Source organism: Bactrocera latifrons, unplaced genomic scaffold (assembly GCF_001853355.1).
Source record: "Bactrocera latifrons isolate USDA-ARS-PBARC rearing strain unplaced genomic scaffold, ASM185335v1 scaffold_29, whole genome shotgun sequence".
In the NCBI taxonomy this organism is placed as follows: domain Eukaryota; kingdom Metazoa; phylum Arthropoda; class Insecta; order Diptera; family Tephritidae; genus Bactrocera; species Bactrocera latifrons.
This window is the reverse complement of record NW_017536518.1, coordinates 1,013,191-1,029,458: the sequence shown is the minus strand read 5'-3', so window position 1 is coordinate 1,029,458 and position 16,268 is coordinate 1,013,191. Positions and strand designations below refer to the sequence as shown.

General features: G+C 36.5%; 1 protein-coding gene across 1 annotated transcript in view; it reads left to right on the top strand.

Moving 5' to 3' along the window:
* LOC108970198 (serine-rich adhesin for platelets) overlaps window positions 1-16,268 on the top strand; it is a 112,119-nt gene that overhangs the window by 16,463 nt on the left and 79,388 nt on the right. Inside the window, exon 2 of the mRNA XM_018935447.1 lies at window positions 12,879-12,959. The gene's annotated coding sequence lies outside the window, so the exon portion shown is untranslated. The remainder of the gene's footprint in view (window positions 1-12,878; window positions 12,960-16,268) is intronic.

Here is a 16,268-nt window from a genome sequence, read left to right as displayed (position 1 = left end):
GTTCGGTGACACCCGAACTTAGCCCTTCCTTACTTGTTTTTAAATATTTTCGTCCATGCTTTGTATTTAAAAAAAAAATTTTTTTTTTTTGTTTTGCTTAATTAACACACTTTTACAAAGTCGAAATTAATTTTGCTCAGCAAAACTACTTCTCAGTTCAAAACTTTTAAAACGCGCTCAGGACACACGCACCAGATTTCARCAAACCACTAAGCCCAAATAATAGCCACTCCCTCCAAAGCACATATGAAGTGTAAATGCGCGAAAGGCTTTTAAATTTCAGTTAAACGCCGACCTACACACATAAAAATATAAACATATACATAAATAGATAAAGAATAAACCGAATATCAATCGCGGCTTGTTGCCAACACTTTATGGCCTATTAAACAAATATATATGTATWCGTGAGGAAAGATATAAAAATGTATGTCAGCTGCATATAATATGCCATTGAAGCCTTACAACTTGTAGCGGAAACGGGTGTTTGCAAGCAGCGTGCAATAAAACAAATCCCGTTAATGCAAATTTTTATGGGTTTTCTGTCAGAAGTATGYGCATAAATATATTCGGATATTATTATTATGAGGTATGCCTTCGTTCATTCATCAAATATTGTTTACCGTTGCCCGCAAAACGCTGCGTTTGCCACACGCTGTAGCATACTTTCAGGCGAAGTAGCCACTTTGACTGCAAGGCATTCGCCCACACACGCGCAGGTGGAGTGCTTATCATTCATGTGTTTGTACGTTTGTTTGCATGAAATCTGCAACACATTTTTCGCACATTTGCACTAACAAGACGCCACCCCGCACGCAATATTTGCACACTTTGCTTTCGGTCATAAACAAGTTTYCCGCACTCTCTCTCGTTTTTGCAATAACATGTGAATATCTATACTGCGAAGTTTTGAAGTGTATATGTACATACATACATATGAGTGTGACTATTTGTGTGCGTGGGAATCGCTCTTTATTGAAAAATTTTACATCACACACAGCAATTTTAATAGTGTGATAAACATATGTTGGCGCTTACTTTTGTTCACTCGCGCATATAAGTGACTCGGTGTAAGTGTGTGAGCGCTTTTTTGGAATTGTGTAGTACATGCATCGTGATTGTTATTGACACCCCAGGCGTGTTGAGAAACATGCGCTGCTCTGTGCACACAGCAACGAATTTCGCCGATATTTGTAATATTATTTTACATTTATTATTTCGCAGATATTTATTGCTTGCGAAAAGCAGAGCAGCGCTGTTTACTAGCACATAACAGTGAATRAACCAGAAATAAGTGAAACTATGCGAAAAAAGATATTCTTAAATATTCTGCTTGCWTTCTCACAGCATACAGACTTCAGTGAGCAATTTTATCGCTGAAGTTTAATAATATTGGAAAAGTGTTGACGAAGATTTATCCATCAAAGTTGTGAACCAAAAGTATTAAATTAGTAGCCAAATCACGTTTTCGTAAAATGAATTAAGGTATGTGTCTGCGCTAAATTGCGCCTAAATGCAGGCCTCAACAGGTTGATGTCTTTGCTAAATTATATGTTAATGTAGATAATACTTTCTATGGTTAGCTTAGGTTAGGTTAGATGACCGATCAAAGAGCACGTGTACTACTATATGTTGTCCTCTGGGAGACTATAAAAGTAAAGAACTCCAGCGCTCCCAAGTGTTGAAGTCTTTATCTCCCAAACGCGGAACGGTCAAAAAGGAAGGGTTGGGTTGTTTCCACCCCATTTTCTTCCAAACAGGTTTACATATGGCTTCTGGTAGGATTCCCAGCCTTACTGCGTGGASACCAATAGGACAATGGCCCTTTAAAAACTCCAAAACTAGGGAGAGGCTGGCCTTACTGAGGACAAAGAAATCACTAGATCTCACYCTTGCTATTGATCTTGGGGAACAAGTTTTGTGACAGCGCATGTACCGATTTAGACYCAACCCTGGCCAACCTTCCGTCTTCCCCCCAAGCTTTAACCCAGATCCATGCCCYTCTCTTCTAACGGCTTCTTCTCACCCAAAACTCCCTCGCTAGTATAAAGATAGATAAGAAGCCGCCACAGTTTGGTTTGGCGACTCCATAATCTAAGTGATCTGGTATGACGTCCAAGTAAGTGAGGATTTTCGAGAGTTTAGAAACGAGTTCTTTGTAATCAAGAAATGATCTCAGAACAGATTATTGTTTCATATTAATATGAAAATAGTTAAAAAAAATATATACTAGAAGGTACTTAATAGCGCCAAACGAGGTTTATCCACAGAAATATTGTGTTTTGAGTAAAATGGTGCTGCTTCGAAATTAGTGTGAACCAAAACAGCCGATTGTGTACCCAAAGTAACATTCCTGAGTTCAAATACACTAAAAATTTAAAAWTTTTCGAAAATTAAGAAAATAAAATCGGCGATGGCAACAGAAAAGAAATTCTTTCACTCCTGCTGTTATATTTAAACCAACTTGAGCATCGTTTTCTCATCACACCTTAAATCCCCGCACTGCTCTGCTTAAAGCACATACACACATCATTACACAGGAATAAATCGCATAGCACGCATGTTTGCACACATCCGCCTTGGAGCTATGCAAACCGTTGAATAGAAATGTTATTGCAATCAAATGCGAAGGCAAAGGAATTTCCGCCATTTATCGCCACTGAAAAGCATGTGAGCAACACTGGCAACTTGGCGCAAAGCACAATGTGCATAGAACCTAAAGAAGAAATAAGGCAATGGAACGGTAAAGAACCTTGCTTGCAATGGTCAGTTGTGCAACAATTCATTCCATTCATTCTGTACATTGGSGCATTTGTTTTTTGCCTTCTACAGACACGCTTTGGCGCATGTTTTGTGCATATTGTTGCTTTAGCGCTGTGATTGTGGCGCATACGATTTGGCGTATAACTCCAACACCTAGCCGACGAGCAGTGCGCAGATATAGTGCCGTTCGCATACACCAGTGGTCAGTGCATTGTTCACGCCACATTCTTGGCTTTAGTTTTTGCTCTGCCAAATAGCTTAACACCGTTGTGAACGCAGCGCATATTTGCGGTTTCACAGAAATCTGACGCCGACCCCTAACAGTGGCAATATTTGACTAGCTGAGATGTTGACTTTCTAGCGAAAAGAGTAGAGTATTACGGAGTGTGCAAAGCCTTTGTGAAAGGCACTGGTGGMAAAGTATAATAGCACACGCAATATTCACAGACTTCTCAGAAGTAAAATAGCGTTTACCTTTTTTCTTGTTCTTAAATGCTTACACTCTTTTATGCCAGCAAATGGTAGTAATAAAGTAAATCTTCTAGTTTATGTGTCTTGAGAAGCTTTATTCTACTTCAAGTTAATTGTTTTAATATATATATTAATAAGAAATAAGTAGGAATTTCAGTGCTGTCATAAAACTCATTTCTTCACTTAATTAGGTGTGCAACTTCGCTAAAATATGCCTGAAGGTAGGCAAGAAAATTYACAGTTTGGTTGTGAATTAAAACTCAGCGAAATAACCACAAACTAGATTTAAATCGCACTTCCAGTGAAAAATTTCAAAAAAATTTTTCATGTTTAGCCAATTTATAAAAAAGGTTCTAAATTAGACTACTCGCGAAGCATCTCAAAAGATCTAAAATGGACAATTAAAAGAACTGCAAAGTATTTAAATATGAGTTGTAGATTTGTGAAAAGTGATCTGATGTTACAGAGGAACTGAAAAGTTAAAAGACCAGGTAGAGGTAGGAATTACGTGAAATCTAAAACTCAAGATAAAGTTTTGTTTTAATTTTAGAGTAGATCCCACTGCTCAGTCTCAGCGAGGTTAAAATATTTTGTTCAAAAGGGGATTAGGTATACATTATGGGACAGGCTTAACAGATATTGCCATCAGTACTGYAATCAAACACATAAACGAAAACGCACATTAAAAAAGGTTGCACTGGGCGTGGGAAAAATCAAGCGCCATTAGAGCAATTCAATATTTAAATATGAGTCAACGTTTGTATTCGTCAACCTCTTGAGTCGTGTTTGGCTAAGAAACAAATATATTCAAAGGTGTGTTAGACACCCCCCAAAAGTGCATCTGTCTCTTATACACATCTAGATGTGTATAAGAGACAGCTGTAATCAAACACATAAACGAAAACGCACATTAAAAAAGGTTGCACTGGGCGCAGGAAAAATCAAGCGCCATTAGAGCAATTCAATATTTACAGATGAGTCAACTTTTGTATTCGTCAACCTCTTGAGTCGTGTTTGGCTAAGAAACAAATATATTCAAAGGTGTGTTAGACACCCCCCAAAAGTGCATATCTATGTATGAGATATATTTTTTTGATTTCAGCCACGGTGAAGATCTAAATCACAATGGGTTTATTACGCTTCAACATTTCCAAACGCTGCTTCGAATCATCAATCCGTCGTTGTTTTTGGTCAAAAGTGAGCTCGTGCGGCACCCATTTTACACAGAGCTTACTCTTACACAAATTATTCATGAATGATGTGACGAACACGTTCAGTTAATATCTTGATAGATTGAGCACAATATCGAATAACTTCCCTTTACGATCATCCAAAACTATTTTGTGTGGACTTTTTTTGATGTTGTCCGCGGTAACAATCTCTTTGRGCACCCACTTCGTTCACCGTCTTCAGTGCTCATTTCACTATGTATGTCTAAACTCAGCATACCAATCCTTGAATGTTGGTTTTCCTGCAGCAGAATCCGAAAACTCGTCATCGAGCGGAAATTTCGCTTAAACTGTGTTCAAAAAGCAATATGTATTTTAGCAACACGTGAAATTCCCTCCCTTTCATGTACTTTTTTTCACAATGACAAAAGCGCCTTTTGAAAGTTAGGTCTAACTAAAAATTATATGCATTTAATTCTAGTAACGCTTCTTATATGGTAGGCTGAGGACTTTTCAATTGACCTCTTRGGCAGTTATGTCTGGGAGCGCTATTATTACGGTATGGCRCACTAAATTTTCAATTATTACAAATTAGAAATAATTTTTTATTCTTTTCGTATAACACACTTTTTTTTGGCGAAATTTATAATATTTTGCAATACTATTTTTCCTGTTATCAATATATTCCACACAAAAGGAATTATTTTTAAAATTCTATGAATTTTCRAGGCATTTCTAAATGCATTACGATAACTCACCCAAATTCAAGAAACAATGCCAGCAATTTATGCGTCGAACTTAATTAATATTAATACACAGAAATGCGCGGATTTGCTTACACCCATTTACAGGCACACGCACACACACGCGTTTGAGTATGTGTTGGTGCGCTTTTATAAGTTCATAACACATTTGGGTGCATTTTGTGCATTAAATATATATTCTTGCCATTTAAGTTGCATTTTATCGCGCCCATTTGTAAAATTAAGCGAACATTATGTCATTTTTTTTGGGCTCGTGCTCTCACTTAATAGTAATGCCTGTAATTTGTGTCATAAGTACAGTGAGTTGGTGCTGGYGAGGTTGTTGTTGTTATTGTTGTTGTGCAATATATTCGACAAACTATTTATTTATAAATTATTTGATCTCATAATTAATATGTTAAAAGCTCTGCGCTTTTATTAATATTTGCTTTTAGTGCAGTCATCAATTTTGGGTGTCGAGTGTCCAGGAGCCACGCCAGCCACTACGTCCCCACCTGCACCTGCGGCCACTGACGCTGTATTAACTGCAAATTGTTGACGAAGATGATGCTGTTGTTTGACTGGTTGTTATTTTTGCAGCTGTTGCCGTAGTTGTTGTTGTTGTTGTCCTACTGTTTTTGTTGTTGTTGGCGTAGTTGAAAATTCTGTTATTATTGGTTTTGCTGATTTTATTGAAATTTTTGTGATTGTTGTTGTTGTAAGTTTTGTTTTTGTAGTTGTAATAAATGTTGTTTTTGTTGTTGTGTGCATAATGCATAATTTGTATATAAATGTTAATTAAAAACTTCAACTAGATGTTGCAACATAATTCGCTGCGGCAACATTTTAGTTACATAATGAAATTTAGAAGCCAAAAATTGGGTGAACGCACACGCGAACCAGAGTGTCACATTTGCACTGCACCGTGGCTTTTAGGGCCATTAATTGCTCAGTGGCCCACAAATGAAATATGTRGGTTAGCAACACYCATACACACACATACATACATATACCTGCTCTTATACATGCATGTATATGAGGATATGCAATTAAATACGCGAACACTGCACACACACACACATACATACATTAATATATTACAATTTAACGCTCGAATGCCACACTGAAATATTTATGGATGTTGAGTGGAAATTTTGGCAATATGAATGCAATTACAACAAATATGCAAATATGCCACATTGCGGGTGCTAATACAAATGTGGGTGGGGGGATTTGCAAGTTTGTGTTATGCAAGATCAAACACATTGAACCGTTGCACGACAATTGAATGTGCAACATGCACAGCGCTTGAGTGGCATTTCGAATGACGAATTTCCGCTGCGCGGCATAAATATGAAAATATTTGAGTACTTGCCCACGTTCAAAGGTAGATGCAGTGTTGTGAAAAATTCTTGCATCGTTATGAGCAAGTGGAGTTGACTAAAAGTAAATTTATACAGAATGGGAAACATAATTGTGTAGAGGTAAAAGGGAAAAGTGGTAGAGATGTACAGAAACTCAATGTTGGTTAGACAAATTTTCGGAGATATCCAGCTTCTTAACTGGCAACGGCAAGAAAACGTAAAAAATTCCAGAAACCGCCATAATATTTGTCTTTTTGAACATATTCGAGCTCAAAAAGGCAAAACAAAGATTATTTTATGAAGATGTTGCTTGTTTTTTGATGTTATCTTCGTTATCCGGCCAATACACATACTAGTGAGGTATGAGGCAATGCTTGTGGCTAGACGGCTCATGATTTTAGTCCGTTGGAACCGGGCTAAATCTCTTTACAGTCAGCATACGTCGCTATGTTGGTAAGGAACTCGGGCTAAGTTGGCATTACGAGTAAAAGARACCCACGAAGAACTAAATACATTGTTGTCATTTCCCAGTAGAGAAGATTTAATCAACGGTTCTGTGATCGACAGTTCCAATGGCGAAATCTAGATATTAACTGACGGATAAAAGAGTAAAAGAGGGAAGTAGTAATCCTTACACAGAAATCAGTCTCAAACTAAATGATTTCAATACAAATTATCAATAGAAAAGAAGGTGTCAAGGGGCCTCTGCTATAACAAGCAAGTCCATAAACTTTCCAGTGCATTACTAAGTGCAAATTAAGACTATCCATAGCACCAATCAGTCGTTAGTTTATGAAATCACGCAWTAACTAAATTTTTAGTAGGTAACTCGATTAATAACATCTAGGTACCCGGTCATATAGGGATAAAAGAAAATGAAAGAACAGACCAAAACGTTTCTACTGCTAAGCAAAAGGGAGCTTAGTAACATTGTCGTCGTTATCATTGCACACATTGCCTTAAGATAAAGCCCAAGTAAAATGAGAATAGTGAATTTGTTGGAGTGCGCGGAAGATAATGAGATGCTGGAATTTTAACTATGCCAATGCTGAGCCTTCAGTTGCTGTGAAAAACCATATTACACAGCATTGGACAGTTGGCGTCAAGAAGAATCATGTTTTTACTGAATCTACTATGTTGCTGAATAATGCTTAAATTAGTTACAGCCCGAGAGCACAATTTGCATAATGAAGATCAAAGTACGGTCGCTTGTGGTCCTACATTATTCCGCCTCCCTTTTCAATCAACCATTCCCCACTATCTGCTGATCTTCATTAGAAACAAGATTCCTTATGGCGCAGTTCCCACGATTGTTGTGTCTTCGTAATCGGAACCGACGTATATGTATCTACCATTTTCTAATCAAGTAGTAATCAAGTAGTTTGATGCCGTTGCTAAAACAACTACCCGGCTTTAACCGAGATTTCGATTTTGGCAGCAAACTGAGAAAATAGTGTGTTCTTTTGACTCAGTCTCTCAACAAAGTTGGTTTRGTCCAGTTAGCCGGAAGTGGCCTTAAACTGAGAGGATTAATATGAGAAGACCGCAGCGGAGGAAGACGACTAACGTTGCAAACAGTTATATTGCTTAAATTCTTTACACTACTGTAGATGTCCTTGCATTTCAACGCATACCGTTAAATATRTATGCAATTAGTTCGCGTAGTGCGGCTAAATTCTAATTCAAATTGATATTACAATTCGAGAGCAAAATCAAATTCACATTAACATTTATATTCACAGTTAAGTGTCATTATTATTGTTCTTGCTATGTAAATGTGTACATATACTATATTTACATTGTTGCTGCTTTTGGCTAGCTGTACTTTTTTGCACAACAACAGCTGCAAATCATCAAAATTTCTTACCGCATGCTGTTTCTGTTTTCGTTGCATGGAATTGAAATTGAAATATTGTAACACGAAATTATTTCATTAGGAAATTGTGTGAATTTGTAGCTGTTTTGTTGTTTWATTTTTATTTCTCTTTTGCTTTTTGTTATGTGCAATTAGACAGTATTTCATTTTGAAATATTTCAAATTACCACAAAAATAAAGAGCAAGTGTAATTGCAACTAAATTAATAAAATAACTGTCATTATGGTTTCGTTTGGTTTTAATGAAATAAAGGTGGGGTAATTTGGTAAATAAAATTCGTAAAGTTTTGAAAAACTTCGCTTGAAGAATACGTAACATACATYATRCCATACACGCATATTTGGGTATAAGAAAGCTCTATGCAATATGGGTGCCGCGCGAACTTACTTTAGACCAAAAATAACGAGTTGATGATTCGGAGCGGTGCGTAATAGCGTAATAAACCCGGGTTCTTACCTCGATATGTGGCAATAGATGAGACATGGCTACATCATTTCACTTCGAGGTCAAATTTATATTTATCCAAGTGGTCTGCATACGAACGACTCACACCGTGTCACAATATATATATGTAGTGAAAACGATGCCGAAGATCCTTGAATTTGACTGCAAATTGCTTCCACATCCACCGTGTTCTCCAGTTCAGGTCACCAGCGACTATTTTCTAATCTCAGATCTCGAAAAAATTGGTTGTTATAATCAGTGTATCACCCTTGAATATATGTATATATATAATGTACATAATTACATAATCATCGTGACGATCTGAAGCGATTTGGCGATGTCCGTCTGTCTGTATATATGCGAAATAGTTTCTCAGTTTTAGAAATATCGATCTGAAATTTTGCATTTYATTTGTCGGATGTACCACTATCGGAACACTAGAGCGTTTAGCTGCCATACTGTCTGAACAGTCAAAATCAAGTTCTTGTCTGGAAAGGTTTTTTATTTGACAAGGCACTGTCTTCACAAAACTTGGCTTGAAGTACACCCATATATAACCTCTCCCTATTATTGGTGTTACACATCGGTAAACTAACCAATCTTACTTTGTTCCTTGCTTTGGTGGACCGCCACCAGTAAAACCTTATATAGGAAACTATTGCAACGAATACAGCCGGTCGCTGCTCTCTGCGTAACTTGTGCACTAAGAACCACTCCWACGCCTGCACTTGAAAGATAACTCAACCTGCCATCAATTGCCATTGCAGTGGAAAACTCAGCAGCTTAATCAACTTCAAGATTTGGAAAGTTAGGTAAATTTTCTACAAAAACTACCGGTCATAGCTCAACAGACAGGTGGTCGGTGGATAAAATAGAATGCATAACCTCATGCTTTATCTGGGAAAGAAGGTTTCGAGTCGCGTTAAAAGAGGGTGGATGGCCCGCGATTCACTATCGGAACTCTTAACATATACACTGACGCTAGATCTCAGGCAACMTTTTCAGCTGCCCGAATACTGCAGTATCTTCCAGACAAAATTCTTGCGTTCAGAAACTCTGCTGAGATAACTAACAACGCAGGAAATTACGTAAACAATATCAATATATACGTCTATATTCGAGGGGCAATTAAAGCAATAATATTAAATCTCATTGCATCAGAGAATGCCATTGGAAATAGGAAGGCAGTATATAAATTGCTGCCGAAAATAATCTAGATTACCAAAGTTCCATCCGTCTGGCTACCGAAACAGTACAAAGAATAAGGAAGTTACTAAAACCAATATGCAATGAAAATTCCGAAATGGCTGACAGACAGATCAAAGTGAGATAGAATGCCTTACGCGCATGCAGGATTCCCAAACCGGTAGGAAAACACGCATGCATTCTAAGCACACGAATTCGAAAAGACTGTGGGACCGTTGTTGGTCACAACTTACTGGCATCGCATGCATCACAAGTCCTTGACTCTACAAATTGTTTTCTCTATGACTATGCCTTTAATTCAACCAATCCGTTGAGGATAAAATGCTTTTACCTGCATGAAGATAAAATTACATTTTTACCGTTATCAAAGAGCATTTCTCTCTCGAGTACATGCAAAATGCTGATATCCCTAAACACTAAAATAGAGTTGCCATCATTTCATTAATTTTATAGAAAGCAAAGAAAAAATAATATAAAAGCCAGAAATAAAAAAGTGTTTTAATWTCAAATATAAAGCTGCAGCGCGATAAAGAGTGAACATTTGACATTATTTTGTTCAAATCAGCGCACATCAATGTCAGCAATAAATGCCAGCCAACGAACAACTATTTGAAACAGCAGAAAAAATGCGGCAAACAAGTTTATCAGATGCGAATGAAAACAGCGAAATATACAAAAAATTATTTAAAAAAAAACCGATTTGATAAAAAACATGCGAAAAAAATTATATTTTCAAAAAATATTGCCTATACGAGTATATTTTATTGCAAGAGTTGCATGCCCCATAGACTGCAATTTACTTTGAGTGGCATTTTAAAGCGGAAATTTTATGAGAAAAAAGTTAAAAACAAGTTTTTAGTAAWATTTTTTCCGCTCCTGCCTCTCAATTACATATGCAGCAAAACAACAACAGCAAGTGCATTTAAATTTTAAGTGGAAGAGYTGCAACAGCGGCGAGCTGCCGCAAAAAATACGCAGCAAATGCCAACAACGCCGTGTGGCAGGCAAAATGTCATGTTGCTCGCTTGTTTCCGTGCACTATTTGTTAATGTCATTGTTGTTTTTGYTGCCAACGCATGCCACAGAGGTATTAGCAGCGAGCGGCATTGCTAACGCATATTGTTATCTCAATTATTGCTGTTCGTAAGCGAAAATATTGCTCGGGCGCACACATACATACATATACAAACATATATGTGTGGTTATTTACACGTTGTTTCCACTTGTTGTTTGTTGCTTGTTTGCTTATTTTACGAAAGGCTYAAGCTGTCAGATATTTTTGTATTCAAATGGCCATGAATATGCGGCAGTCTAACGGTTTATTAATTTTTAACGAAAAAACGAAATATTATTTAGCAGCGTGTATCATAGTTTTGARGTGAGYAGTAAGCYGTAAGTCTAGTTCAAAATCATTGAGTTGTTAGAKGATTTTTCGAAATACAGGGTGTTAMAAATAAYCTGCTCTTWTTTTGACAGCTTGTAGCAYTCATTTTGTAYAGGCGGCTTAGRTTTAGTTTGATATTTATAATTCAGTTAGTGTTGTCAAGTCACTAAGGCGCGTTGACGGATGAGCCGCATGCGACTTAAAGTAGTCAGTTACTTGATAAATCACAAAATTTTTACACCACAGGATTTATATTGATGAATTTCGCTACAAAACTTAAAATGTCACTAAAACTATTTGTACTCTGACTAACTTTCGCAACTTAATCAACATCTGGGACATCTTCACTGATGAGTTTTCTTACTTCAACAATAACTGAGACAACAAGTCTAGAGTTTTTGTGAATAAWGAGGTCTTACGAAATATACAGGGGAAATGTATATGGGTTTCGTTGCTGAAAACTTTCAGACTTCAAAGATGAAATATCAGTAGGCTCAAGTTATTTAACAAAATATTAGCTGACTGTAGATAGTGGAAGTTTTAGTGGTATTCATATGTTTATTCATACTGTAAAACAAATAGTCATTTTCGTACATAAAAGGCTAAGTAACATTATCTTAAAGCCTGACCTTTGGTTAGTTACGTTTTTAGCTGGCTGATGCTTAAATAAGGCGAGCTGCCTTAAACTGCTATATAGAGATAAAGATACAGTACTTCAACTATGTACTCTCTCTATAACTCTCTCTCAGACTCTATCAAAATTTTTGCTTAGCTGCTTTATTTCTATTTTCGCTTCTACAAACTGATGCAGAAACGTAAGAGATYTGAGATCTTCGAAAATTAAGCGAGCGATTTTATTACATTTTAACAAAAATTCCMCGGAAATTGTAAATAAAAGCAAAATATTTAATTATACATCATCATTTATTTAATTATACATCGAATTTTTCCAGTCCTCGGAACACGTTTCATGAGAACTTTTTGATATGGCCTTCAGCTACATCAGCGAATTTTGTTTTATCTCTTCGATCGACTGAAGACGATCACGGAGATGCAATTCAAGTTTGGGGAACAAGAAAAAATCACATTATTTTTCCACAATTTCTGCTGTTTTTGACTAATGTTTTCACAAAAACGCCAAAAAGGACTCTTTATTAAACATCTGACCCTCCGGAATAGATCGATTTTCTCGATATTCGCGGTTTTTGTTAACTCGTTTTCATGTCAAACTAATAAACCCATGTTTCATCGGCAGTTAAAATGCTCTCCATGAATTTGGGATTTGAATTCGCACAATCCAGCATGGCTAAAGACATCTGTTAACAGGCATTGTTACCCGTACAAAATTTTTGTTCTTCATCAATATCATTAAGTCAAACAATTTATAAATAGTTATTTGARTTCTAAAACAACTGTTCAAAAAAATTAAATTCATCAGAAATTTTTCTCGATTTTCAGATAATTGAAGACAGTATAATCGAACAATACCAAAATCTCGAGGTAGTCACTTGGAAAATAAAAAATCCTGTTTTTATAACAGTAAGTAGCTTAAAACTCCAAAATTAATATAAACTGTATTGTACAAAAGAAAAATCAATATTACGACGAGGAAGATTTTTCCGCTAAAAATTAYCTATAATCCGCAAACTCAATAAACAATATTATTACTATTGATAAATACAGGTAAAGACCGAAGAGTTAGCCAACAATTTAATTTTTCATAAAATGATTAATTTTTCTAAAAACCCATGTGTTTTTGTTATAAAAAATGCCACTTCATAGATTCTTAAAAAGTCGAAAGTGTTATGAAAAGTTTTATTTCTTCAATCTGTACTTGAAAAATGCATCTATGAAGGTCTTGTGAAACTTCTTGCTTATCGGTTTAGTCATAACGGAGAAATTTTCCAGATCGACTCTRTAAACAGAGTTTCAAGAAAAATGAATTTAAAGTTTTAGCAGCCGATTAGACTAAATTAAAAAAGTTTACCAATTCGTTCATATTTGAGTGTTTGGTCTATCTTTCCATCCAGTCTGGCATGGATTATTGCTCAAGGCATTCCTCGAAAACTTCACATTCGAATCTTAAAGCATAACACTGAAATKAGAGCTGACCGGTCGAAATCAAATCCTTAAAGGAAGATTTTGTATTTGTGAAGGTGCAACCAAAGTTTACATTCTTTCTTGTTTGRAATTCAAAGGTGAATATAACGCCTTAAAATAGAGCAAATTATCTCAGAAAAATGCACGCAGCTCCACCACAACTACTTTATGAGACTCTTTCTAATTTTTTCAAAACATTTATTCGAATTACTTTAAATTTATTAATCTTCCATATACATTTGTGACCTACTTTATACAAAGACTAATCTTTTTCATTATTGCCTGTATACACAATGTGAGATAATATGCCGTGAGCTAGTAACTAACACAGAGAAAACACAGCAAATTAGATTCGCATGAATGCACCGAAGGAATCTGTCGAAAGTTATTATATATATATATACATAATACATATATATATGCATATGTGTGAGCGCAATCGAAAAGTTATTGATAGCCAGGCGTATGTATGTGTGCGTTCGACAATCTCCCAGCGGCGCTACGAAGGTATAACCCCCACACACCGCCGTCACGCCTGCGCGCTAATTTCGAAATTGTCAATTACTATTGACAAACGCAAGGTGCAACAGTCGAACATCAGCGGTAATCCAACAAAGCCCAAAAGCAAGTCAACAATAATGCTAACGTGGTCGTCTACAGCCATTTGTATGTGTGTGTGTGTGTGTGTGTGCCTGCAATAGGCATAAACAACCGTTGGACGTCGAACGCATGGCTGCAGGTCTAACCTAGTTCAGAATTATTGGCAATTTGGCTGACGTGCACAGTAGCAACAACAACAATAAGCTTTGTGCGAAAAGCACTCGAACACATACAAAGCCCAACAGCACACATGCATACAGACGTACACATATGCATACACTGAGCACGCAGGTGGCACCTGAAGCTGATGGGGTTTATAAACAGCACAGTTTAAAGTGCATATGTGTGTGCGTGCATGTGTGTGTGTGCATGCGATAGTGTTTCGAGCTCATTAGTCCACTCACCTGCGTGTGTGTGTATGTGTTTCGGTGCGTTGACAAATTAAATTTGATTGTTGTTTGACAGTCAACTGGCAATCATCAAAATACTCGTAGCAAACAGCAATCGCCGGCGGTCCTCACATCTACAACAACTACAACAACTCATTACAAACGCATATTTTGCTGGTTTATGGAAGCATTACATTCATCGTGCATGCCACATTTGTGCTTGTGTTGGCAAATTCCAAATTGTCGAAAGTAATTTTCATTGATGCAACACAATGCCGACAATRTGGCAATACAGGCAATGGCTAATAAATTTTGTGCATTTACTTCGKTTTATGGAAATTTAAGTGAATGCAATTAATGGCGATTACAATTTGGAAATTATGATGACACACAAACACTTACATACATATATGCTTTTGTGTGCATAACCTAACGGTATCAAGGTATCAATGCAAAGAGCAACGGGCTGCAAAATTGGAGAACCTTATTTAATTTGCACGATACATGCAAGTTAATATTTGTGAATAAATTTAGTTCTAAAATATTTTTATTTACACCAAAWTCGTTCTTACTTCTATATTGAAATGCTAAAAATTCAGAAATAATAGATTTCCAGTGTATTATCAGTTTAATTTCTGAAAACTAAAAACCTCCTTTTTCTAAAACGTATTAAGTTTTCCACGATGTTTGTAACASCCAAAAGTAGACGTATAAATGATCAGYCAAGTACGTCTGCTTGTTTGTCAGACCGTCTGTCCATGCGAACTTTTTTCTACTATTATATTGCAACTAGTTCAGGCAAAAGTTAGACTATTAAGCAGCTGTAATATAGGTTGTCAAAAAAGTCTTGCGGTATTTTTACTGAATTTTCAATTGTTCAAAAAAAATTTTTTGATGACTCATGCTCAGCTCTTGACCGATGCTACGGCTACTACTATGCCGGTCTCTTTCGACCAATTCTGCGATTTTACCGCAATTTTCGACGACAGGCCTTCCGGAGCGTGGCGCATCTTCGACCACCTCTACACCAGAACGAAAACGTAGGAACTGGAAACTGTATCGGGTCCATAAACTGCACAAATTTTATTGGCGATTTGAGATGCATTCTTGCCTTTATCGTAGTAGTACTGTAAAATATGCCGTATGTTCTCTTTCCATGTTTGCGACGCTATAACTCAAAAATGACTTAAAAGAAACGACATTCAATCAATCACGTGTTAGTGCGTGAAATGAGCTTTCCAGAAAGGTATAGCATGACCCGATGCGACGAATAAAACTAGAACTACGCGCTCTCAGCCCAACTAGCGAAAATACCGCAAGACTTTTTCCTTTAAAGTTTTTTTAATAAAGTGTATAATAATATAATTTGATCAATCGTAGAATGGTTAGCTCGAAACCCAAACTGAGGCGGTGACGTTTTATGAGAATTTTCTGAAGAAGTCGATATTATCGGTAGAATTGATATGGACCTGTAAGAATGTATATCATATCCTGATTTTCCTGGCTTTTGAATCATGATAACTTCAGTAAATTTTCCAATAAGTTGCAACGCATTTAAGAAGAAATGAAAAGATTGCTCATTTTTACTATACTTATTGGAGCAAGCTGTTTTAGAACTTGGGCAGTAATCAGGTCGTAGATTTTTGATTTCCTCACCTTCAATTTGAGGTTTCTCACACTGTATACAGTAGTCTAGTATTTCATATGGGAAGAATATTTTAGCTCGATAATCCAAAAATACTTCCGCTGTTTTTTATAC